Source organism: Octopus bimaculoides, chromosome 2 (genome assembly GCF_046866305.1).
Source record: "Octopus bimaculoides isolate indiv1 chromosome 2, ASM4686630v1, whole genome shotgun sequence".
Classification (NCBI taxonomy): Eukaryota; Metazoa; Mollusca; class Cephalopoda; order Octopoda; family Octopodidae; genus Octopus; species Octopus bimaculoides.
The window spans coordinates 42,108,697-42,128,315 of NC_142929.1; the positions used below are offsets into that span (position 1 = coordinate 42,108,697).

Consider the following 19,619-nt stretch of genomic DNA (forward strand, 5'->3'; position numbering starts at 1 on the left):
CATTAGAAGTTACAAGTTAATTATATACATTACTGTTCAGATAAGAAAAAAAAAAATTTAATTAGACTCAACTTAATTAGAGAAAGCCTATATTACATCAGACTTAAATACAAAGAAGCCATACACCTCAATAGAAGTAGCAGCAGCAATAGTAACAATAGTAGTAGTAGTAGTAGTAGTAGTAGTAGCAGCAGCAGCAGCTATAGTAACAATAACAGTAGATGTAGTAGTAGCAGCAACATGAGTAGTAGTAGTAATAGTAATGGTGGTGGTGGTGGTGGTGGTGGTAGTAGTAGTAGTAGTAGTAGTAGTAGCAGCAGCAGCAGCAGTAGTAGTATTGTCCCTCAGTCATTCCATACTTAGATAAATTGTAGTCTTTAGCTATCTATGGAACCTTACCTGTTTATCCTAATGAAAATCTTTGTGGTCGCTGAACTTGTTAGGAATAAAAATGAAATCACCTCTATGTCACACCATGCCATCTTAGAAAGGAGAAGGATGTACTGAGTTGTGTTTTTCCTAGATACACTATGCCTGAAAAGTAAATGGGATGGTCATCACCAGAATGCTTTTGATCATGTCTGCTCAATCAGGGCCGACCTAGGGTAAAAACAACAGCAACAACAACTTTGCTGACTTTTAATTTTGTTGAAGATTCGTTAAAGCTTTCTTACAATTCTGACATGACATGAGAAACATTAAACCCTTAGCATTCAGATTACTTTGTCAAATGTAATGCTTAATGATTCACATTGTTTTGAATTTATCATGCATTATTTCATAGTTTCAAGATTTTAAAGATGTAATTATTTCTAACATGACATTGTTGAGTAGGTATGAGGGGCAGACCTAATCAGTTTGAAAGTAAAACAATTAGAATATTTGGGTCAGGTATCACCAGTTCAAATGCTAAAGGTTAAGTTAATTTGAAGGTCTTGTTTGACCTTAGAAAATTTTACTATTGCTTTTATTAATGTCTTTTCAATAAGTGGTTAGCACTAACGAGCAAGGATTAATCAGTAATAAGCAAAGCTGAATAAATTATTAACAACATAATTTCAGTTGTTTACTCACCAGACCATTATTGTGTAAAAGCTCAGCATTTTGGATTTTAGTTTCATAGGAACAATTACCAGTGAACTGGTAAACTTTGGAATATACTTAGATATTATTTATAAGCATATTGATTTCAAATTTTGACACAAGGCCAGCAATTTTGGAAGAAAGAGCTAAATTGATTACATTGGCTCCAATGCTCAACTGGTACTTATCTTATTGACCCTGAAAGGATGAAAGGCAAAGTCGACCTTCATAGCATTTGAATTCAGAACATAAAGACAGCTGATACGCTACAAAGCATTTTGTCCGGCATGCTAATAATTCTGTCAGTTTACTACCTTATTATCTATAAGAATGGAGGCACAATGGCCCAGTGGTTAGGGCAGCGGACTCGCGGTCATAAGATCGCGGTTTCGATTCCCAGACCGGGTGTTGTGAGTGTTTATTGAGCAAAAACACCTAAAGCTCCACGAGGCTCTGGCAGGGGATGGTGGCGAACCCTGCTGTACTCTTCCACCACAACTTTCTCTCACTCTTTCTTCCTGTTTCTGTTGTGCTTGTAATTCAAAGGGTCAGCCTTGTCACACTGTGTCACGCTGAATATCCCCGAGAACTACGTTAAGGGTACACGTGTCTGTGGAGTGCTCAGCCACTTGCACGTTAATTTCACGAGCAGGCTGTTCCGTTGATCAGATCAACTGGAACTCTCGACGTTGTAAGCGACGGAGTGCCAACAACAAATTTATAAGAATATTGGTACATGTATTGTTCTTTCGGTACCTCTTTCTTTTTAACTCTTGAACATCAGAAGCCTTCTGAGCATTGAATTGAAACTTAGTTGATCTGAACCCTCAATATTTGGATTTCACTGTAGCAGAAGTGATTTACACTGTCATTATGTGAGATGTTTTCATTTTGACTCGTCTAGGCTTAAATAGCCATAAAACAGCTCCACAAGCTCTTTTCGTTTCAGCAGTTGCATAACCTCGTGATTAAACAAACCATTGTTTGTATTGGTCGGCTTCCAGCTGTCCAATTGCATTGGTACAACAGTTTATTTTTCCTTACACAAGAAATTAATCACCAGCCCTGGGAGCCTCTTATTCCCTATATGAATGGCAGTTCTCAACTGTCCTAGGTCTTTGGCACTTGCCACTGACCACACATGCATCTCGTCTCAATCAACAATATCCTGACACCAGCCAGCCTCCGCTCTCATCATCTCCATCAGATGCTTGTCTACATCATTGCTGTATGAAAACTACACGACCAACAGACCAATCACCTGCCTCTACATCACCAACAGAACGTCAACTATGTCTACAACATCAACAGTCCAGCCCGACCACGAAGTTCTCACACATCCTTGTTGTAACCTATTGTGTTATGTTAATTCATGTATGGCAGTCATTGTATTTTATAATGGAGAATAAAATGTCACTTACCAGTTCATTTCATCTCAAGTTATATATCCATTTCAACATTTTCCTTATTAACCATCTTCGTTATATCACCATCTTGTAATCTTATCTTCCTCTTACTGGATGAAAAAGAGGAGGATAAAAATGAAACCTCAATAAACACATCAAAACATGAAGCTCTTCTCTGAATGTAGTGATAAATTGAATGTCAAACAATAGTTATTTATCAATAAGTCAAATGTTATTTGCAGTATGTCTGAATACTACAACATTCTTTGCCCAACAAATGTGAAATAATATTTTTAATATTTTTTTATCTATTTATTTAAAGGACTTGATCTCATACCAACATCTTCATATCTTCTGCTTTAGGAGAGCCTGAAAGTGAGAGGGTCAGTAGTTTCTCATCCTTAAAATGATTAATTAAAACAAAGAACAAGTAAAACATTTATCAATTTCTAGTCTAATCAGTGAGTCTCATAAAAGGTTGTTTTCTCATTGAATGAATGTTTAATTGACTAAGTAAATAAATTAGGAAATTACAGAACATGCCTGAAGACTGTGTCTGGAGGCATTAATGTGAAAATACAATCCAACACTTATGAGAAAGCCAATACTTTATCTGAGAAACTTATGAGTCATCTTGCAACACCGATTTTATGACTACCGGTTTATTATTCTGTCAATTAAACTAGATAATAGATAATAGCCAAACATTGATTATCAGAATATTTATCAGATTTTCAGCTAGTTAGTCCAGTGTTGACCGTTAGATTCTCAACCAGACTCACAACCCATTAAACTAAATGCCAGGAAGTCCAATACTTACAACAAACAGTGCTGATTAAATGTACAAAATTTTAGATTTGTCTAGTTCTGATTTCTGAATCCTGATTAGATACATTACCATCAACCAAATATCAAAAGTCAAAAGCTGAAACATTTACTATGAATTTTATTTATTTATTCATTCTCCCTTTTCCCCTTCTAAAACATAATGATTCATTCATATTCTTTTTGAACTTCCACGAGCAATCTTATTTTCAGTTATGCATTTAATTTTTCTATGACCTTTAAACTCTCATTGGATATTCTGTTTTGCTTATAGTTTTTTGCTTAAATTTCCTACAATTTAGCTTTGCCAATTATATTTAAAATTAGAAATAATTAGCCAAAATGAATTACAGTTGAATGTAAAAGAAATTATTGGTTTCTTAAATCATCTTGGGAAACGAATGTATGGAATTTAATAACTTTTGAAAATGCACAATTAGATTTCTTCCTTATATTTTTGTTTTTCTTTTCAAGAATATTTACTCAGTAATTAAGAACAAATTCTGCTTTGGATAAGTTAATGAGACATTTTAAACTGCCAGGTTTGACAGAAAAAAACTCTACTTGAAACACCATTAAAATGTAAAGTGTATTTTAAAAGCAAGAAATATATATCAGATTCACTTAACATGATTTCTGTATTTATTTATTTTTCAACTATTCATTGTCTTCGTAGACATTGAAGTGCTATTGCTATCTCAGAAACTGTTCAAGATTTGAAAGACTGAATATCTGAACTATGAACTTTTGATCCAATACCTGAATTTCTGACATCACTTTACCGTGAACAATTATATTACATGAAGGATGTACTGAAATTAGTGCAAAAGTGGACATGACTTTTTATTAACTGGCATAAGTTGTTAAAATTGCATATGTTGGTAAAACAACTGTGCCTCTGTAGTAATTTTTTTGTCCTTTTCTTTATCACAAGTATATAGGTTACAAGCAGGAGTAACATGCCATCATTAAGTCCTTGACAAGAAGTGGTGCAAGCTGTCCATCATTCATAGAAAGGTCTCCTGTGAGACCTTTTCTACCCCTGTTTCTAGGCACATACAATCTGTCAGTATCGTTTTTGGGGCTGGAGCTCCTTATTGTTATCATCATCATCATCATCATCCTCATTCTTATTATAATTGATGATGTTGTTGTTGTTTTTGTTATTTAGTGCCATTTCTTCTTGCTCTCTACATTCTGAGACCAAATCCCACTGAGGACAACTTTGCCAGAACTTATGAGGCTTGTTAGCATTTGTAGACAATATGAAGGTGTTAGTTGTATGTTTTTTTTTTTTTTCATGAGGCTAGAAGTTGTAACAATGTAGTCATTCAGACCTGAAGTATGAAATGAAGTGAGTACAATTTATTGTGGACAAATTCACTTTCATCAAAAGAGTTTAATGAATTATTAACAAAATGTATTTGAGTTTGTCCCCACAACCACTTCACAACCAGTGTTGATTTGTTTATATCTCAATAACTAAGCAGTTTGGCAAAAGAAACTGATAGAATAAGTAGCAAGCTTAAACTAAGTACTGGGGTTGATGCACTTGGCTAAACGTTTCAAGGTGGTGCCCCTCCATGGTTGTAGTCCAATGACTGAAACAAGCGAAGGATAAAAGATAGAATGAAACAGATAAAGAGTTTAATTCTAAATCAATCATATATTAAACGGTGATGATTCAATTCTGCTCAATAAATCAATGAAGCAAAGAACCTAAAACTGTACCAATGTTATAATTTAATGTTAATGTTTTACCTTTAAAACATCAGCCACCATCCCTCCCATCATCTCCACCACAGGAGTAGTCAAAAATGCTTTGCTGTTTCAAGTATTCCATCATCCTCAAGCACAACAGAGCTTTTGATCATATTTGTTAATCAATAACTACATATCTCTAGAAAAAAAAAATGTCTTTGAACCTCGTAAAAAAAAAAAAAAAAAAGAAAAGAAAAATTGATTGAATCAATATTAGTTTATTACTGGTATTTATTTTATCAATACCAGGGTATGATGAAATAGATAGTAATTCCACTTAGACATACAGACATTTGTATCTTCTATCTTTTACTTGATTCATTCATTGGACAGTTGCCATGCTGGAGCACTGCCTTAACGTATTTCGTTGAACAATTTTTTTTTGAAGTTTGGTACATATTCTATCAGTTTCTTTTGCCAAACTGCTATGTTACAGGGATGTAAACAAACCAACACTGCTCATCTAGCAGTGGGGAGGAGGTGATAAGTACAAAGACACACACACACACCTACACACACATGCGCACACACCTACACACACATGCACACACACCTACACACAAGTGCACACACACACATGTGCACACACATGCGCACACACATACACACAAGTGTACACACACATTTAATATATATGATGGGCTTCCACACAGTTTTTGTCAACCAAATTCACTCACAAGGCCTGGGGCTATAGGAGAAGAACACTTGCCCAAAGTACCACACACTGGGACTTGACCCAAAACCATGCAGTTGCAAAATGAGTTTATTAACCACACAACTCTACCTGCACCTATATGCAGCCATACCTGTCCTCTAGAAAAAAAAATCTCTTTGAACCTTATCAAAAGAATATACTGCACCAGTTCTAGTTGACTACTGATATATATTTTACTGATAATAAGGGATGATGAAGTAAATGGCAATTCCACAGAGACAGACATTTTTATGACAGTTTATTTCATTTTTTGCCTTCTCACTTGGGCTTCCAATGCAAAAATTACTTTAGAGCAAGACTAGACATATATTTGAATTTATATTCAATTTCCATTTAGAACTGGCTGAGAAATATATATTTACACTAGAAAATGTAAACACATGCAAACATTCGATTTTTGTTTTTTTTTCTTGAAAACAAATATTGAATATAATTTTATCAAACCCATTACCCTATTGCTTACATAAATAGAAATAATGACGACAATGTTTTGATAACGATTTTAGCTGATGCATAAATCAATTTAGTAAGAAATTGATGTTTATTTAATTGTATACTATAATGTTATTTAGCTGTACATCAACTCAAAATGAAGAGCTACATGATCAAAAAAGTGTTACAGCTGTTTTCAATCCAACGTTTTTTCAAGCATTGTGTAATTCAGACTACATTATTCAATGTGTCTTATTATTTTTAATGATTGCATGTGATTGAGGGAGAGTTGGTCACTATTTCTAGCAGAATGAGTTACCATGTAGAGCAGTCATGGGCAAACTGTATCCTGCAGGACTTTCTGAATGGCACACCTAATGAAAAATTACCTTGAATATTTTTGTAGTGCAGTCTGCCTAATGATGAGTCATGTTTCATGCAGCTTGCTTCTCAAAAAAGGTTGCCTGTGCTTGATGTAGAGGCTCTATATAAGAACAAAGGGGACAAAAGTGACTGCAATAACTACTGAGGCATCTCACTGTTAAGCATCATTGGGAAGGTCTTTGCCCACGTGACCCTAAACATGCCACAGAAAATCATTGAGAGGGTATACCCCAAATCTCTGTGTGGTTTCAGATCAAAACGTTCCACCATCGACATGACCTTCTCTCTCTGACAGCTACAGAAGTGCTGAGAGCAAAGGCAGCCACCCTTTATCGCCTTCATCGATCTCACAATGGCTTTTGACCTAGTTAGTAGAGATGGCCTGTTCAAAATCCTTGCCAAAATTGGCTGTCCCCCAAGACTCTTCAGGATTGTCCAATCATTTCACATGGACATGAAAAGCCTTGTTCAATTTGATGGCTCTTTTTTGGAGGCATTCAACATATGTAGCAGCATGAAGTAGGGCTGTGTGCTTGCCCCCAACCTGTTTGGCATCTTCTTTTCAGTCATACTGAAACATGCATTTAGGACATCAACTGATGGTGTTTACCTCTACACCAGATCAAATGGCAAACTATTTAGTCTGTTGAGGCTGAAAGCAAAATCCAGGGTGCACCAGGTACTTGTCAGAGAAATGTTGTTTGCAGATGACACAGTACTGACAGCACACTCTGAAGAGCAAATGCAACATCTTGTGGACAAAATTCCAAAGGTCTGTCAGGAATTCAGTCTGACTATCAGTCTGAAGAAGACCCAAGTAATGGGCCAAAGCTTCAAGCAGCCCCCCCCCCCCACCATCACCATCAACAACTACAAGCTGGAGCTAGTCCATCAATTCACCTATCTCAGCTCTACCATTGCTGATGACCTCTCCCTGGACCCTGAGATCAACAGGCAAATCAGACAAGCATCCTCCACATTTGCCAGGCTCACAAAGAGAGTCTGGGAAAATAGAAAAACTGGCTGCTAACACCAAGACTGCTGTCTATAAGGTGTACTTCCTTAGTACGCTACTTTATGGCAGTGAGATGTAGAGCCTTTACTCTAGATAGGTGCGATGTCTCAATGTCTTTCACCTTCATAATCTGAGACGCATCTTGGCTATCTGGTGGCCCGACCACATCACCAACACCAAAGTCCCCAACTGAGCCAAGATACCCAGCATATTCACCCTGCTCCAGCAGTGTTGTTTGTGCTGGCTCAGTCATGTACATTGCATGGTGGATGGAAGGATCCCCCAAAGACCTCCTGTATGGGGAATTGGCCACTGGCAGAAGGGCATGAGGACAACCTCATCTTTGTTTCAAGGACGTCTGTAAGAGGAATATGAAGTCACTTGATTTGGATGCCCTGTAATGGGAGGAGGTTGCAAATGATCACCCACACTGGAGAGAAATACTGTGAAAGGGGACAAAGAGAACAGAAGGAAAGCAGGAACTCACCACTAAAGAAAAAGCACACTTGACAGAAGGAAAAACCAGTAGCGTTGGCAGAGACCTCTTTCAAATGCAGTTACTGTATGTAAGACTGTCACTCCTGTGGGGGGCCTATACAGCCACAACAGACACTGCATTGCCATGAGCAGCGGACACGATTTCTTCAGGTGCAGATCCATGGCCTCTTGAGACTGACGGAAGCCTACTATATAGTTCTTAAAATAAAACAATTTTTTTTTTCATATATATATATGACTATATTTTCATAATCAAATGACAGACAGTATCTTACTTGTTGGCTTGAAATAGTTTAGTATCTAAAGTATTTGATTTGTATTGATCTCTTAAATAGTCAACAACTTTTCAAAAGGTCCCTCTCCAACAACCTGTCTTCATACTGATGACATAAATGTAGTTGTTGTTTGTGATAACAGCTGTTATCATTTAATGGTAGTTAGGTAAATAAAATAAAAAATAATAAACAGAAAATTTGACACTAAAAAATAGAAGAAAGCTAAATAACTATAATCATTCTATTTTTTGAATTGACCTGCATCCAGTCAGCTTTTACAACAATTTGACAACTTAATTATTATTTTATGTAAATATATAAGCTATTTGCAAAACAGGAGACAGCTCCGTCTAAAAATATTATTATCCAAAATATGCCAAAAGCAACATTTTGGTGATTCTTTATTGAATTGGTGAACAACCAATCAATTAATAAATAAATATAAGATAAATAAACTCTTTCTCAATCAATTAATTACAGTTATTTATTATCTTGTAGCAATAAAGGAGATTAGTAAGTAAATAATTGGAACAGGTTATATATTCACACATTTCTATACTGTCAATAATACAGCGATGAAGATGTTTCTAAATTCTACTGGAGAACAAAATGTGATATCAATCATACACAATTTTATTGATGTGAGATGAATGCTTACTGAACTAATCTCCTTATTGTTATTGCTCATAATATTGTAATGCCATATATATTGTTATAACTGTTATTGTTCATGAGATATTTATATTTTAGTCAGTTTTGATCAATTTGATTTTTTGTAATCGGAGAATCTAATTGAATGATTTTGATGGAGTCCAACAGTAGTTAACATACTAGATATTGTTTAGATTTATTTCCTTATATCAGAATGTTTCTGGAGCCAGTCTGTTTCAGATTGCCAACATATTCTTTGAAGTTATTGAATTAACCAAAACACGTGAATTTGTATCAAGAATAAGAACTTTATCTAGTAGATCTTTACATAATTTAACATTTATTTTACAAAGCATTCATAGATTAAATAAGTTTGATAACCTGGAACACATTGACTGCATGTTACTCTTTTCTGTGGTACATGTTATGACCTCATTATATAAACTTCATAATTTTTTACAAAAATTTTGGAACATAATCATTAGATTTGTCTCTCTTAATTTGAACAATTTTTTTTTTTTTGCTTACTTGTTCACTAATGCTTTCTTTCATTCAAAGTTTGGTGGAGCTAAGTAAATCTTAAATTATCAACTGATGAAAATGTATTACATATGATGTTTATTAAGTTATTCATTTAATACTATGGCCCAATTTATGATATGCAATATACCTCATAATGCTCACTGCTTGAAAATACTTGCTTATGTCTGGGTTTCATAGATCTATAATAACCTCAGAAACCCTTCAGAAATAGAATATTTCAGCTATAAGCTGAGCCTTGTCCCCTAGCATAAAGCCAGCTCCCACTCTTCCTTGGAGTTCATAGCCTTATGAGCTGCATGGTGACCTCACTAGTGTTGGTGGTATGAAAAGTGAATCCAGTACATGCAATAAAGTGATTGGTGTCAGGAAGGCCATCCAACTGCAGAAATAATGCCAAAGCAAAGCAGACATTGGAGTACAATACAGTCTTTGGAACCATCAGATCCTGTGAAACCATCCAATCCATGCCAGCATGGAGCATAGATGTTAAACAACGACAATGATGATAAGGATGATGAGAGAGCATTTGATGGGATTCCTTGTGACATTTAATCTGGCTTCTTGTGTTCTGAGTTCAAATCCCACTGGAGTCAACTTTGCCATCCATATTTCTAGGATCAATAAATAAAGTACCAGCCTAGAGCTGTGGGCATACAGAATCATTTGATCATTGGATAGGATGCTTTGCAGTATTTGTCCTAGCTATTTGCATTTTGAGTACCCTGGTCTACTTGAGTGGTAGACTTAATCGTTCATGCAGTTTAATACAACCACATGGTTATTGGATGCCTTCAAAGCTATCTTAACAACATTATAGCCTCATCATGCCCCACCCAACTCCAACAAAGTAATGACAGGAGTGTATAGTATTTAGTTATTGATAACAAACCACAGCATATATAGATTAACATTAGGCCCCAAACCTTTCGGGTACCAGGGTGATTGCCTACTGTGCATTAAAACAGCAATGGGTGAATTTAGTGGAGTCTGCCCTGTTGCAAGCATTGGTCCTGGTCTCTGGTTTGAAGATAACTTCCTCCCATCAGTCTGAGGGGTTATGGGCCTGCTCTTCCTTCCACACTGAGTGATAATAAAAAAGTCCTTTTACTATTAAGCCACAGTACTACTAAAAGTTTCCTCCAGTGTTAAGTGCAGGTATGATTGTGTAGTTGAGAAGCTTGCATTCTAACCACATGGTTTCAAGTTCAATCTCATTAAGTGGAACAGAGGGCAGGTGTCTTCTGCTATAGCCCCACGCTGACCAAAGCCATGTGGGTGGATTTGGTAAAAAGAAACTGAAAAGAAGCCTATGTATGAGGTGGTATCAAAAAGTTTCCAGACTAGTTATGTTTAATAAAATAACTTATTTACCTGAGTTTTAGTATTGTCTCCTTCAAAATAGTCACCTTGCACAGCAATACACCAGACCTGCATTTCTGCCACTTTTGAAATCTGGCCTGGAAGTTGTTTTCTGTAAGCAAGTCGAGGAATTTCTGCAATTTGATCTGGATCTTGACAATGGTGTTAAAATGGTGACCTTTGAGCTGCGTTTTCATCTTGAGGAAGAGATGGAAGTCCACAGGTGTTAAATATGGTGAGTAGGATAGGTGTGGAAGTGATACCATGTTATTTTTGGCAAGAAACTCACGAATGAGGAGAGCTCGGTGACAGGATGCATTGTTGTTGTGAAGAATCCAATTCTTTGTGCTCCACAGATCCTGTCACTTTCACCAAATGTCCTCCCTCAAATGTTTCAAAACAGTAGAACTCTTGAATGATGGTCTGGTCCTGAGGGATAAATTCTTGATGTGCAATACTGTGGAATTCAGAAGAAAATGATGAGCATGCTCTTGATTGAGCTGTGGCTCTGCCATGCCTTCTTTGGTTGTGGAGATGAAAGGCTTTTCCATTGTGACAACTGCTACTTTGTCTCAGAGTTGTACCCATAGACCAACTGCTGTCACTGGTGATAATCCTCGACATGAAGGATGGATCATCATTGGCACACTGATGGAGATCTTGACAGACTTTGAGGCGATGTTCTTTCTGCTCAGTGGTCAGCAGGTGGGGTACAAACTTAGCAGAGATACTCAGCATATTCAATTCAGATGTTAGGATTGCCTGCACAGAGTCATACAAAAGACCAACAACATCAGCAATGTTGTTGATTGTCTTCCAATGATCCTCATGCAAAAGCTGATGAATTTTCTCCACATTTCCAGGATGTCACCCGTGACAGGTCTTTCAGATCACTCATCATTTTCCAGAGACATTCTTCTGCTTTTGAAGCAGCCATGCCACTCGAAACATTGTGTATGACCTGTTGCCTCTTCGCCATAAACTTGTCAAAGCATGCTCAATACCTCTGTAACAGACTTCCCAAGTTTAATGCACAATTTCCTGTTGGTTCTTTGTTCCAACTTCTTGTCCATGCATGACAAAATTGCAGACTACAGCATACATGTGATCACAAAAATACAAATTTCACATGAGAATTAAACACAGCAATGCCAATCAGCACACTGCCTCATGAAGGTCACTGCTAGCTTTCACTGTGCATGCAACCATGTGCTGCCATCTTATGTTGTCCTACAGACCTAGTCCGGGAACATTTTGATACCACTTCGTATATAAATATATTAGTGTGTGTGTGTGTGTTTGTGTACATTTATGCCTTGGCGTCATGTGATGGTTAGAAAAATGAGCATCATTAACATACAAGAATGCTGTTTGCTTCTAGTCTTTCCAGGAAAAACCTGTCAAGCCATGGGGAAATATTATCTTGGTAGGAAATAAATGAGGGTTGATGACAGGAAGGATATCTGGCTGTAGAACATCTGTTTCAACAAATTTGGTCTAACCCATGCAAGCATAGAAAAGAGGACAATAAATGATGATGATGATGATGATGATGATGATGATGATGATGATGATGATGATGATGATGATAAGTTCTGTTGAAAAATATTGTAGTTCATAAAATGGGTACTGAACAAGAATATAAGTATGGTCTCATAGATAAGACATTTGAGTATAGAGAAGTGGAAAAGAATCTAATTCTTGTTGGCAGTTGACATTTTATCTGTCTGTTTCCTGTTGCTGCCACTTATTAATTCCTTTTATTGTTTCAAGTTAGTGAATTGTTGCTGAAATATCACATAACATCTTCTGTGGATGTCAGCAGTTGTTGTTAGCAATTCCTTCAGAAATAAACCATCAACTCTCTGGAGTTACTTCATCTTTTTGATGGTTAACCCCAGAGTAACTCTTAATGAATACACTTATGACCACTTCGTCTTTGTAAGGATATAGCTAGAACTACATTATCTAATGTATCCTTTCTTTATTTAAGATGTTAAGATATGATTTGTGGGAGATTTTCTGACAAAAATGTGAAACTGAATAAAAGAAACCTTTAGGGAAGCTCATCACATGAACTGTCCCCATAATTTAAAGGTTCTGTCTTGTTACACAGAGGTATCATGCTGGTTCTGCCTGAGAATTACATTAAGAGTACACAACTCTGTAGGATACTCAGCCACCACCACCACCACCACCACCATCATCATCATCATTTAACATCTGGCATGGGTTGGATCTGATGAGCCAAAGGATTGACTGCACCAAACTCCAGCGTCTGTTTTGGCATGGTTCATACAGCTGGAAGTCCTTCCCTAACACCAACCAGTTTACAGAGTGTACTGGGTGCTTTGTCATGGCACCAATACCCATGAGGTCACCAAGTAATTTTCAAGACACGACCTCCTCCACCCCCAACTGAATATTGAGGGTGATAGCTTTACACCAGGTGTTGAGGAGTTAAAGTATGATAGAGAGACAGTGGCTTCCCCAGTTGGAAAGAGAGAAAGAAATGGTAAGGACATACCCTCAAAGTACAATGTGAATACAAGAGAGAGAATACAAAGGAAACAGAAAGGGTGGTAATTCAATGGATCTGGTAGTTCAATTAATCAAACAACTGAACAATCATCATCATCATCATCATCATCATCATCATTTAACATCTCCAAATACCTTTTATGTTTTCTACAAGGAACTTATCTATATTTTATATCAATAGCACCAGTCTATACAAATATATATTGTATATTTCTGAATCATTCCATAATTGATTTGTTGGTTGTCTATAAACAAATTTTTGATACTACAATATTTCTTCTATGTCATCTATAGTTATGCATTTTACTTCTTATCAAGAGTAAGACATTTACAAAGTGACATTTCTAAGCATTCAAACGTAAAATATTTTAGCTTGATCCATTTTCCATCTTCTCTCTTCATCAAATACACATTTACTACGGAGTAAGATTAAGTCGTACATAGTGACAATTTATCAACACACACACAGTTTGGTGTGTGTGCATGTGTTTGTATTTATGGTGACAATGTATGAATAAATCATATATTAGACATTTACAATAAATGCAAAATTTTATTAAAATGCTCATAATATTTTGCTGTGACTTATTTTCATATTGAGAAAAAAAAAGTTTATAGTTTTGCACAAATCTATCCTGACATCTGTACTTAAGTGATTTATGTAACTGTCTTATATATATATATATTTGGCCTCCAGCCAAAGATTTTCAGATTATCAAAATCTTATTGCAGCTAAATCCTATTTCTGGATTTATTAAGACAGGCTGAAACACTATTTATAACAATAGTAATAATACTAAAGCAACAACAACAACGCTGCTGCCACCACCACCACTACCACGACTACCACCATCATCAACAACAACAACAACAACAACAACAACAACAACAACAACAACAACAACAACAACAACAACAACAACAACGCTGCCACCACCACCAACAACAACAACAATAGAGCCCATCCTTAAAAACAGCCTTACTTTGCAGTGCAAGGAGCTTGTGCACAATTCTCGAGACTTGAAAAGAACAGATCACCTCAGTTCATGGGAAGTGAACAACTGGTACATTAATGACACCTCCAGCAACAATCTGAGTATGTCAGATGTAGTAGTAGTAGTAGTAGTAGTAGTAGTAGTAGTAGTAGTGATGATAATAATAATAATAAAGCCTACTAGAATATTTACAGAGCTGCTCAGAGAAATTGCTAAAGGCAGTGAATAAAGAACAGGTGATCGAGTGTAGAACAGGAGAAAAGGACTAGAATGAAATTCAAAGAGAACATGTTAAACAGATTGAAGAGAAACCTATCCATGGTCAGTCTTGGAAGACCACTGAAGATGTATGTGGAATAAAAACTGGGCTTGATTGAAAAAAGGATGACTGAAAAAAGAAAAAAAAAAGAGCCTTTTGTAGCAGCTCAAGATCAAGTGTTAAAAACAAACAACTTGATAACATGTTTTTTGGGAGAAAGTGTCAGAGAAATGTAGAATGTGTGGAATTTGGTATGAAATGATGGCACAAATTGTTGCAGAATAATAATAATGTTCTCTTTATTAACCGCCAAAGGTTCACAAAAAATGTTAGAAACAGTACAGGACAATACAGTGTGAGGTTACATAAAAGGTATGTAAAAAAAAGTAAAAAATTACAAAAATATAAATTTCAACAAAGAATAATTCCCCCAAAGCAGGAGACTACCAAGAACTGCTTGTGGAAACCTCACAAAACCACAGAGACCCTGACCACTAGGGCAAGTGTCCTCTCCACATTGTCTACCATATTTAGAGTAGGCCCATTCACTCATATCATTGTTGCCACATTCACTCACCTTTCAACAAAATTGCTACGAGGCAGCACTTTTCTCTCTTCCCTCACTTTTGTTTTCAAATAATAACCAATAATCCTTTCTACTATAGGCACAGGACCTGAAATTTGGGGGAGAGGATAGTTGATTACATTGACCCCAGTGTTTCACTGGTACTTATTTATCAACCCTGAAAAGATCAAAGCAAAGCTGACCTCAGAATTTGAACTCAGAATGTAATGATGGACAGAATGCCACTAAGTATTTTACCCAGTGTACTAATGATTCTGTCAGCTCGCCGCCTTTATAATAATAATCCTTTTTACTAAAGGCACAAGGCCTGAAATTTAGTGGTGGTGGTGGGATAGGGGACTAGTTGATTACATCGACCCCAGTGTTTCACTGGTACTTAATTTGTCAATCTCGAAAGGATGAAAAGATGGAAAGCAAAGTTAACATTGGTAGAATTTGAACTCTCAATGTAGAGATGGGTGAAATACCACTAAGCATTTCATCCAGCATGCTAACAATTCTGTCAGCTCACTGCCTTAGTAATAATAATAATAATAATAATAATAATAATAACAATAATAATAATAATGATAATGGGTTTGAATAATTCACCTTTGGAAACATGGGTGTTTTGCTCAACATCCTTAAACAAACCTTATTTAGGGACCTTTTGAGCAGGATGGGCTACTCGACCTGAAGAAAATTCTAACTGGGCCCCACCTGCAAGGTCATGCGCTGTTTACTTTGATATGAGGTCACCATGTCGCGCACATATGGTTGAGATGCATGTGCCTGGTGTACCCTTATCAGACGAGTAGTCATGATGGGTATAATGGGCTTCGTATATTTTACCCCAGTGTCACTTTGATGGCATGCACTGCTCTCTCACTCAATAATAATAATAATAGAAAATTGAGAAACATCAGGACCTTGCCAGAGAGATAAAAAGATTGTGGAAGACCAAGATGATAATTTTTTGTGTTGTAGTTCGTGCGCTTGGCACAACACCCAAACTGCAATTTAAAGGGGCCAAAAGATATTGGAATTGAGACTTACGTTGTCAACCTGTACAAAAACGTGATCCTGTTTTCTATAAGAATCCTTAGAAAGATTCTTTAAGATTTGAGGAGACTTGTCATCAAACCTCACAACAAACCTACTAACTAATATAGTATGTAATAGTTTTAACAATTATAATCCTTTCTGCTATAGCGACAAGGCCTAAAATTTTTGGGGGAGAGGGCTTGCTGATTACATCAACCCCAGCATTCAACTGGTACTTATTTTATTGAACCCGAAAGGATGAAAGGTAAAGTTGACCTTGTCAGGGTTTGAACTTAGAATGCAAAGATGGATGAAATGCCACTAAGCATTCTGTCATCCTCATCATCATTTACATCCATTGTCCATTGTCCATGGGTTGGGTGGTGTGACCAGAGCTGGCAAACCGAGGGGCGGGGGCTGCTGCACCAGACTCCACTTTGATTTGGCATGGTTTCTACGGGTGGATGCCCAATATGCTAATGATTCTGCCAGTTCACTACCTTAACAACAATAATTATAACAAATATAAATAAAAATAATGATAATAGTAATCACAATATTTCCCATCTTTTGACAAGATGCTGAGGGTTACTTATAATAAGTGCCTTCTGTGATAAAAATTAACAATACAAAAGTACAATGGGACTTCAGTATCTAGATGAATCATTTGGTAACACAAAATAAGCTTGTTGTAATTTTCCATGACTAAACATGATAAGAATGCATTAATAGCCAACATAGCAACACCAAATGTCTATAATGTAGTACAGAAGAAAAACATTATAGAAAGCAAAGAAATTTCACTGATATAGCTGTTGAAACATAAGTAATATGATTGTTTAAGAATATGTTCATTATCCTGTTTGTGATTAGTACAACCAAGATGATACACATTAACAGATTATTTATTAGGACATACATAAGCGTGTTCCAGAAAATAATAATAGTTGGATCTGTAAATATTGTCTAGGCATCTCACACAAAATTTATTAAACTTCAGCATTTTTATGCAGTGTTTACCAAGAGGTGTTTTAATTCTCTTTGATGTAAGAAAGAAAATTGATGAATTTCAGACCACGAATAATAAAAAAAATGATAATTGAGATCAAGACATGCATATCCAACCAAAAAAAAAAAAAAAAAAAAAAATTGAATTAAATATGCAGAAATACAATTGGCAGAAGCAAGATAAGAATTTTTAATTTCATAATATCTCAATTTTAAAATCTTTTGTTATTCATTATATTAATGCTACTCTATCATTCCCTCCCTGCCTCTGTCTCTTTCATACTCCTTTTCGTTCTCATCTTATTTTCATATGTGGCCATATGTGTATAAAGATGACTGGTAAAAAAAAAAAAAAAAAAAAAAAAAAATCTTTTGAGTCAAAGTTGTATGAGATCAACCCACGCATAACTGACCAACAAATTCTAAATTAAATTTACTGGTGTTCAATTCAAAGATAAGAACTTTTAATTTAATAATATTTCCATCTCGAAATTTCTAGGTTCCTATTATATTATCTATCTCTCTCTTTTTCTTTCTTTCCCTGACACTCTTTTTCTCTCTGCCCCTTTTTTTTTTCAACATCCAATATATTTATACACAGATAGTATTTGTTGGGATGTTATAACTACTTGTCTGCCTCCACCTTAGAATGTAACAATCCCTTGAAACTTCTTGAGAATTTCTCATTATAACATTCTACATAACACTATACAGAAAGTGTCACTTCCTCCAGTCTCTCAGGGTATACTTGCAATCTTTTCTCCTCTTGGTTGAAGAGTAAAGTATCTGTTGTCAGTCCTTTCAACCATCTCCACTACATAATTATTTTTGCTTCAGCCACTAGGCCGGGAAAGTGCTAGCTCACTTCTAATAAAGATCTTTTACAAAGGCTGGAATTGGTGTAGTTGACTCTTAGTAAAATGAAATTAATATTAAAAATACTAATAATGGTATTAATCTTGAGTTCAGTCCCAAAGTGTGGCATCTTGGGTAAGTAAGTGTTTCTGCTATAGCCCTGAGACAACCACAACCTCTTGAGTGAATTTGGTAGATGGAAACTAGAAGAAGTCTGTGTAGCTATAGGCTCAAGTGTGGCTGTGTGGTAAGAAGTTTGCTTCCCAACCACATGGCTCTGGATTCAGTCCTACTATATGGTACACTGGGCAAGTGTCTTGTACTATAGTCCCAAGCTGATCAAAGTTTTGAGAGTGTATTTAGTAGAAGGAAACTGAAAGAAGCCCAATACATACATACATAATATATATTCTTTTATTCTTTTACTTGTTTCAGTCATTTGATTGCAACCATATACATAAATATTTACTTGGAAATGGATGCGTGGCATTCGATCATATAATAATATAAATAATATATATATATATATATATAGGCGTTAGGAAGGGCATCCAGCTGTAGAAACTCTGCCAAATTAGATTGGAGCCTGGTGTTGCCATCCGGTTTCACCAGTCCTCAGTCAAATCGTCCAACCCATGCTAGCATGGAAAGCGGACGTTAAACGATGATGATGATGATATATATATATGTATATATATATATATATATATATATATATATATATATATATATATATATATATATATATATATATATGCATATATACACACATACATGTACATGCCTACATATATATGTATATATACATGCATATATAGGTACAGGACATCAACAAAAAAAACGTGAACAAAATGAGAAATGAGAACATAAAAACAAAAGCATGGAAAATGAACTTTTTTACGAACAACGAAAGAAACAAATAGAGAAACCAGCTTCAACATTCAACCCTCAGAAGAGGAAAAGTTGATAAAAAAGAGTCAAACATGCTATCTTCAGTTCAGTTTTCCAGCTTATTCTCATCTATATTCATGTGTGTGCATGTGTGTGTGTGTGTGCATGTGTTTACTGTTTCCTTACCTTGACTTCACCTGATAGATGTAAACGAGTGTCACTGTCATACAAGTGGTCCTTCATTTCCAATCTTCCATGAAAAAACATTTCTGGCTATGGGAAAATATTACCTTATCTGGAAACAAGTGAGAGTTGGTGACAAGAAAGGCATCCAACCATAGAAAATCCACCTCAACAAAATTCTGTTTGACCCAATGTGAGTATCAAAATGTGGACATTAAACCAGTGATAACGATGATAATGATAATGATAATGAGGAGGAGGGTGATGAGTAAGAAAGACTACACTTTCTATCCGTACTTTCCACATAAAAACTGATGCTTAAAAAAGTCAA

The 19,619-nt window shown here is 35.9% G+C and overlaps 1 long non-coding RNA gene across 1 annotated transcript in view; it reads right to left on the minus strand.

The window, feature by feature from the left end:
* Window positions 1–362: 362 nt before the first annotated feature.
* LOC128250812 (uncharacterized) overlaps window positions 363–19,619 on the minus strand; it is a 29,585-nt gene continuing 10,328 nt past the window's right edge. The window contains exons 2-3 of the long non-coding RNA XR_016238804.1: window positions 2,505–2,599; window positions 363–534 (exon numbers count right to left, since the gene is read on the minus strand). This is a non-coding gene — a long non-coding RNA (uncharacterized LOC128250812). The remainder of the gene's footprint in view (window positions 535–2,504; window positions 2,600–19,619) is intronic.